Source organism: Mchenga conophoros, linkage group LG16, assembly GCF_057382185.1.
Source record: "Mchenga conophoros isolate Kocher_MC1m ecotype Shallow Benthic linkage group LG16, M_conophoros_male_GT1.1, whole genome shotgun sequence".
Classification (NCBI taxonomy): Eukaryota; Metazoa; Chordata; class Actinopteri; order Cichliformes; family Cichlidae; genus Mchenga; species Mchenga conophoros.
The window spans coordinates 5,592,217-5,600,875 of NC_140541.1; positions in this window are offsets into that span (position 1 = coordinate 5,592,217).

Sequence of the window (8,659 nt, forward strand, 5' to 3'; positions counted from 1 at the left end):
GATGACATGAAAAGGTGTAAAACAAGTACAAGATATTTACAATAAGCAGACCTCAGTGCAAGAAAGAGTCTTTCCAACACTGAAAAGCACAGAGGCCAACTTTGACATTAAAAGGTGTTCAAACAAGTACAAGATATTTACAATAAGCAGACCTCAGTGCAAGAAAGAGTCTTTCCAACACTGATAAAGCACAGAGGCCAACTTTGACATGAAAAGGTGTAAAAACAAGTACAAGTTATTCACAATAAGCAGACCTCAGTGCAAGAAAGAGTCTTTCCAACACTGATAAGCACAGAGGCCAACTTTGACATTAAAAGGTGTAAAATCAAGTACAAGATATTTACAATAAGCAGACCTCAGTGCAAGAAAGAGTCTTTCTAACACTGCAGAAGCACAGAGGGCCAACTTTGACATGAAAAGGTGTTCAATCAAGTACAAGATATTTACAATAAGCAGACCTCAGTGCAAGAAAGAGTCTTTCCAACACTGAAAAGCACAGAGGCCAACTTTGACATTAAAAGGTGTTCAAACAAGTACAAGATATTCACAATAAGCAGACCTCAGTGCAAGAAAGAGTCTTTCTAACACTGATAAGCACAGAGGCCAACTTTGACATTAAAAGGTGTTCAAACAAGTACAAGATATTCACAATAAGCAGACCTCAGTGCAAGAAAGAGAGTCTTTCTAACACTGATAAGCACAGAGGCCAACTTTGACATTAAAAGGTGTTCAAACAAGTACAAGATATTTACAATAAGCAGCCCTCAGTGCAAGAAAGAGTCTTTCCAACACTGAAAAAGCACAGAGGCCAACTTTGACATTAAAAGGTGTAAAATCAAGTACAAGATATTTACAATAAGCAGCCCTCAGTGCAAGAAAGAGTCTTTCCAACACTGAAAAAGCACAGAGGCCAACTTTGACATTAAAAGGTGTAAAATCAAGTACAAGATATTTACAATAAGCAGCCCTCAGTGCAAGAAAGAGTCTTTCCAACACTGAAAAAGCACAGAGGCCAACTTTGACATGAAAAGGTGTTCAAACAAGTACAAGATATTTACAATAAGCAGACCTCAGTGCAAGAAAGAGTCTTTCCAACACTGATAAGCACAGAGGCCAACTTTGACATTAAAAGGTCTTCAAACAAGTACAAGATATTTACAATAAGCAGCCCCCAGTGCAAGAAAGAGTCTTTTCAACACTGAAAAAGCACAGAGGCCAACTTTGACATGAAAAGGTGTAAAAATCAAGTACAAGATATTTACAATAAGCAGACCTCAGTGCAAGAAAGATTCTTTCCAACACGGAAAAAGCACAGAGGCCAACTTTGACATTAAAAGGTGTTCAAACAAGTACAAGATATTTACAATAAAGCAGACCTCAGTGCAAGAAAGAGTCTTTCCAACACTGATAAGCACAGAGGCCAACTTTGACATGAAAAGGTGTAAAAACAAGTACAAGATATTTACAATAAGCAGACCTCAGTGCAAGAAAGAGTCTTTCCAACACTGAAAAAGCACAGAGGCCAACTTTGACATGAAAAGGTGTAAAAATCAAGTACAAGATATTTACAATAAGCAGACCTCAGTGCAAGAAAGAGTCTTTCCAACACGGAAAAAGCACAGAGGCCAACTTTGACATGAAAAGGTGTTCAAACAAGTACAAGATATTTACAATAAGCAGACCTCAGTGCAAGAAAGAGTCTTTCCAGCACTGATAAGCACAGAGGCCAACTTTGACATTAAAAGGTGTCCAAACAAGTACAAGATATTTACAATAAGCAGACCTCAGTGCAAAAACGTGTCTTTCCAACACTGACAAGAACAGAGGCCAACTTTGACATGAAAAGGTGTAAAAACAAGTACAAGATATTTACAATAAGCAGACCTCAGTGCAAGAAAGAGTCTTTCCAACACTGATAAGCACAGAGGCCAACTTTGACATTAAAAGGTGGTCAAACAAGTACAAGATATTTACAATAAGCAGACCTCAGTGCAAGAAAGAGTCTTTCCAACACTGATAAGCACAGAGGCCAACTTTGACATTAAAAGTTGTTCAAATAAGTACAAGATATTTACAATAAGCAGACCTCAGTGCAAGAAAGAGTCTTTCCAACACTGATAAGCACAGAGGCCAACTTTGACATGAAAAGGTGTAAAAACAAGTACAAGATATTTACAATAAGCAGACTTCGGTGCAAGAAAGAGTCTTTCCAACACTGACAAGCACAGAGGCCAACTTTGACATGAAAAGGTGTTCAAACAAGTACAAGATATTTACAATAAGCAGACCTCAGTGCAAGAAAGAGTCTTTCCAACACTGACAAGCACAGAGGCCAACTTTGACATGAAAAGGTGTTCAAACAAGTACAAGATATTTACAATAAGCAGACCTCAGTGCAAGAAAGAGTCTTTCTAAAACTGCAGAAGCACAGAGGCCAACTTTGACATTAAAAGGTGTAAAATCAAGTACAAGATATTTACAATAAGCAGACCTCAGTGCAAGAAAGAGTCTTTCCAACACTGAAAAAGCACAGAGGCCAACTTTGACATTAAAAGGTGTAAAAACAAGTACAAGATATTCACAATAAGCAGACCTCAGTGCAAGAAAGAGTCTTTCCAACACGGAAAAAGCACAGAGGCCAACTTTGACATTAAAAGGTGTTCAAACAAGTACAAGATATTTACAATAAGCAGACCTCAGTGCAAGAAAGAGTCTTTCCAACACTGACAAGCACAGAGGCCAACTTTGACATGAAAAGGTGTTCAAACAAGTACAAGATATTTACAATAAGCAGACCTCAGTGCAAGAAAGAGTCTTTCTAAAACTGCAGAAGCACAGAGGCCAACTTTGACATTAAAAGGTGTAAAATCAAGTACAAGATATTTACAATAAGCAGACCTCAGTGCAAGAAAGAGTCTTTCCAACACTGAAAAAGCACAGAGGCCAACTTTGACATTAAAAGGTGTAAAAACAAGTACAAGATATTCACAATAAGCAGACCTCAGTGCAAGAAAGAGTCTTTCCAACAATGAAAAAGCACAGAGGCCAACTTTGACATTAAAAGGTGTTCAAACAAGTACAAGATATTTACAATAAGCAGACCTCAGTGCAAAAACGTGTCTTTCCAACACTGACAAGCACAGAGGCCAACTTTGACATGAAAAGGTGTTCAAACAAGTACAAGATATTTACAATAAGCAGACCTCAGTGCAAGAAAGAGTCTTTCCAACAATGAAAAGCACAGAGGCCAACTTTGACATTAAAAGGTGTTCAAACAAGTACAAGATATTTACAATAAGCAGACCTCAGTGCAAGAAAGAGTCTTTCCAACACTGATAAGCACAGAGGCCAACTTTGACATTAAAAGTGTAAAAACAAGTACAAGATATTTACAATAAGCAGACCTCAGTGCAAGAAAGAGTCTTTCTAACACTGATAAGCACAGAGGCCAACTTTAACATTAAAAGGTGTTCAAACAAGTACAAGATATTTACAATAAGCAGCCCCCAGTGCAAGAAAGAGTCTTTTCAACACTGAAAAAGCACAGAGGCCAACTTTGACATGAAAAGGTCTTCAAACAAGTACAAGATATTTACAATAAGCAGCCCCCAGTGCAAGAAAGAGTCTTTCCAACACTGATAAGCACAGAGGCCAACTTTGACATGAAAAGGTGTAAAAATCAAGTACAAGATATTTACAATAAGCAGACCTCAGTGCAAGAAAGAGTCTTTCCAACACGGAAAAAGCACAGAGGCCAACTTTGACATTAAAAGGTATAAAAACAAGTACAAGATATTTACAATAAGCAGACCTCAGTGCAAGAAAGAGTCTTTCCAACACTGATAAGCACAGAGGCCAACTTTGACATGAAAAGGTGTAAAAACAAGTACAAGATATTTACAAAAAGCAGACCTCAGTGCAAGAAAGAGTCTTTCCAACACTGAAAAAGCACAGAGGCCAACTTTGACATTAAAAGGTGTAAAATCAAGTACAAGATATTCACAATAAGCAGACCTCAGTGCAAGAAAGAGTCTTTCCAACACTGAAAAAGCACAGAGGCCAACTTTGACATTAAAAGGTGTAAAATCAAGTACAAGATATTCACAATAAGCAGACCTCAGTGCAAGAAAGAGTCTTTCCAACACTGAAAAAGCACAGAGGCCAACTTTGACATGAAAAGGTGTAAAAACAAGTACAAGATATTTACAATAAGCAGACCTCAGTGCAAGAAAGAGTCTTTCCAACACTGAAAAATCACAGAGGCCAACTTTGACATTAAAAGGTGTAAAAACAAGTACAAGATATTTACAATAAGCAGACCTCAGTGCAAGAAAGAGTCTTTCCAACACTGAAAAAGCACAGAGGCCAACTTGACATTAAAAGGTGTAAAAACAAGTACAAGATATTTACAATAAGCAGACCTCAGTGCAAGAAAGAGTCTTTCCAACACTGAAAAAAGCACAGAGGCCAACTTTGACATTTAAAAGGTGTAAAAACAAGTACAAGATATTTACAATAAGATGACCTAAGTGCAAGAAAGAGTCTTTCCAACACTGATAAGGTCAGAGGCCAACTTTGACATAAAAGGTGTAAAAACAAGTACAAGATATTTACAATAAGATGACCTAAGTGCAAGAAAGAGTCTTTCCAACACTGAAAAAGCACAGAGGCCAACTTTGACATGAAAAGGTGTAAAAACAAGTACAAGATATTTACAATAAGCAGACCTCAGTGCAAGAAAGAGTCTTTCCAACACTGAAAAAGCACAGAGGCCAACTTTGACATGAAAAGGTGTAAAAACAAGTACAAGATATTTACAATAAGCAGACCTCAGTGCAAGAAAGAGTCTTTCCAACACTGAAAAAGCACAGAGGCCAACTTTGACATTAAAAGGTGTAAAAACAAGTACAAGATATTTACAATAAGATGACCTAAGTGCAAGAAAGAGTCTTTCCAACACTGACAAGCACAGAGGCCAACTTTGACATTAAAAGGTGTAAAATCAAGTACAAGATATTTACAATAAGCAGACCTCAGTGCAAGAAAGAGTCTTTCCAACACTGACAAGCACAGAGGCCAACTTTGACATTAAAAGGTGTAAAATCAAGTACAAGACTATTCACAATAAGCAGACCTCAGTGCAAGAAAGAGTCTTTCCAACACTGATAAGCACAGAGGCCAACTTTGACATGAAAAGGTGTAAAAACAAGTACAAGATATTTACAAAAAGCAGACCTCAGTGCAAGAAAGAGTCTTTCCAACACTGAAAAAGCACAGAGGCCAACTTTGACATTAAAAGGTGTAAAATCAAGTACAAGATATTTACAATAAGCAGACCTCAGTGCAAGAAAGAGTCTTTCCAACACTGATAAGCACAGAGGCCAAATTTGACATGAAAAGGTGTTCAAACAAGTACAAGATATTTACAATAAGCAGACCTCAGTGCAAGAAAGAGTCTTTCCAACACTGATAAGCACAGAGGCCAACTTTAACATGAAAAGGTGTAAAATCAAGTACAAGATATTCACAATAAGCAGACCTCAGTGCAAGAAAGAGTCTTTCCAACACTGAATAAGCACAGAGGCCAACTTTGACATGAAAAGGTGTAAAATCAAGTACAAGATATTTACAATAAGCAGACCTCAGTGCAAGAAAGAGTCTTTCCAACACTGAAAAGCACAGAGGCCAACTTTGACATGAAAGGTGTTCAAACAAGTACAAGATATTTACAATAAGCAGACCTCAGTGCAAGAAAGAGTCTTTCCAACACTGATAAGCACAGAGGCCAACTTTGACATTAAAAGGTGTTCAAACAAGTACAAGATATTTACAATAAGCAGACCTCAGTGCAAGAAAGAGTCTTTCCAACACTGATAAGCACAGAGGCCAACTTTGACATGAAAAGGTGTAAAAACAAGTACAAGATATTTACAATAAGCAGACCTCAGTGCAAGAAAGAGTCTTTCCAACACTGAAAAAGCACAGAGGCCAACTTTGACATTAAAAGGTGTTCAAACAAGTACAAGATATTTACAATAAGCAGACCTCAGTGCAAGAAAGAGTCTTTCTAACACTGAAGAAGCACAGAGGCCAACTTTGACATGAAAAGGTGTAAAAACAAGTACAAGATATTCACAATAAGCAGACCTCAGTGCAAGAAAGAGTCTTTCTAAAACTGCAGAAGCACAGAGGCCAACTTTGACATTAAAAGGTGTAAAATCAAGTACAAGATATTCACAATAAGCAGACCTCAGTGCAAGAAAGAGTCTTTCTAACACTGCAGAAGCACAGAGGCCAACTTTGACATGAAAAGGTGTAAAAACAAGTACAAGATATTTACAATAAGCAGACCTCAGTGCAAGAAAGAGTCTTTCCAACACTGAAAAAGCACAGAGGCCAACTTTGACATAAAAGGTGTAAAAACAAGTACAAGATATTTACAATAAGCAGACCTCAGTGCAAGAAAGAGTCTTTCCAACACTGATAAGCACAGAGGCCAACTTTGACATTAAAAGGTGTTCAAACAAGTACAAGATATTTACAATAAGCAGACCTCAGTGCAAGAAAGAGTCTTTCTAACACTGCAGAAGCACAGAGGCCAACTTTGACATTAAAAGGTGTTCAAACAAGTACAAACAAGTACAATAAGCAGACCTCAGTGCAAGAAAGAGTCTTTCCAACACGGAAAAAGCAAAGAGGCCAACTTTAACATTAAAAGGTGTTCAAACAAGTACAAGATATTTACAATAAGCAGACCTCAGTGCAAGAAAGAGTCTTTCCAACACTGATAAGCACAGAGGCCAACTTTGACATAAAAGGTGTAAAAACAAGTACAAGATATTTACAATAAGCAGACCTCAGTGCAAGAAAGAGTCTTTCCAACACTGCAGAAGCACAGAGGCCAACTTTGACATGAAAAGGTGTAAAAACAAGTACAAGATATTTACAATAAGCAGACCTCAGTGCAAGAAAGAGTCTTTCCAACACTGATAAGCACAGAGGCCAACTTTGACATGAAAAGGTGTAAAAATCAAGTACAAGATATTTACAATAAGCAGACCTCAGTGCAAGAAAGAGTCTTTCCAACACTGATAAGCACAGAGGCCAACTTTGACATTAAAAGGTGTTCAAACAAGTACAAGATATTTACAATAAGCAGACCTCAGTGCAAGAAAGAGTCTTTCCAACACTGAAAAAGCACAGAGGCCAACTTTGACATTAAAAGGTGTAAAACAAGTACAAGATATTTACAATAAGCAGACCTCAGTGCAAGAAAGAGTCTTTCCAACACTGAAAAAGCACAGAGGCCAACTTTGACATTAAAAGGTGTTCAAACAAGTACAAGATATTTACAATAAGCAGACCTCAGTGCAAGAAAGAGTCTTTCCAACACTGATAAGCACAGAGGCCAACTTTGACATTAAAAGGTGTTCAAACAAGTACAAGATATTTACAATAAGCAGACCTCAGTGCAAGAAAGAGTCTTTCCAACACTGAAAAAGCACAGAGGCCAACTTTGACATGAAAAGGTGTTTAAACAAGTACAAGATATTTACAATAAGCAGCCCTCAGTGCAAAGAAAGAGTCTTCTAACACTGCATAAGCACAGAGGCCAACTTTGACATTAAAAGGTGTTCAAACAAGTACAAGATATTTACAATAAGCAGACCTCAGTGCAAGAAAGAGTCTTTCCAACACTGATAAGCACAGAGGCCAACTTTGACATGAAAAGGTGTAAAAATCAAGTACAAGATATTTACAATAAGCAGACCTCAGTGCAAGAAAGAGTCTTTCCAACACTGAAAAAGCACAGAGGCCAACTTTGACATTAAAAGGTGTTCAAACAAGTACAAGATATTTACAATAAGCAGACCTCAGTGCAAGAAAGAGTCTTTCCAACACTGAAAAAGCACAGAGGCCAACTTTGACATTAAAAGGTGTTCAAACAAGTACAAGATATTTACAATAAGCAGACCTCAGTGCAAGAAAGAGTCTTTCCAACACTGAAAAAGCACAGAGGCCAACTTTGACATTAAAAGGTGTAAAAACAAGTACAAGATATTTACAATAAGCAGACCTCAGTGCAAGAAAGAGTCTTTCCAACACTGATAAGCACAGAGGCCAACTTTGACATTAAAAGGTGTTCAAACAAGTACAAGATATTTACAATAAGCAGACCTCAGTGCAAGAAAGAGTCTTTCCAACACTGAAAAAGCACAGAGGCCAACTTTGACATTAAAAGGTGTAAAAACAAGTACAAGATATTTACAATAAGCAGACCTCAGTGCAAGAAAGAGTCTTTCCAACACTGACAAGCACAGAGGCCAACTTTGACATTAAAAGGTGTTCAAACAAGTACAAGATATTTACAATAAGCAGACCTCAGTGCAAGAAAGAGTCTTTCCAACACTGATAAGCACAGAGGCCAACTTTGACATTAAAAGGTGTTCAAACAAGTACAAGATATTTACAATAAGCAGACCTCAGTGCAAGAAAGAGTCTTTCCAACACTGATAAGCACAGAGGCCAACTTTGACATTAAAAGGTGTTCAAACAAGTACAAGATATTTACAATAAGCAGACCTCAGTGCAAGAAAGAGTCTTTCCAACACTGATAAGCACAGAGGCCAACTTTGACATGAAAAGGTGTTCAAACAAG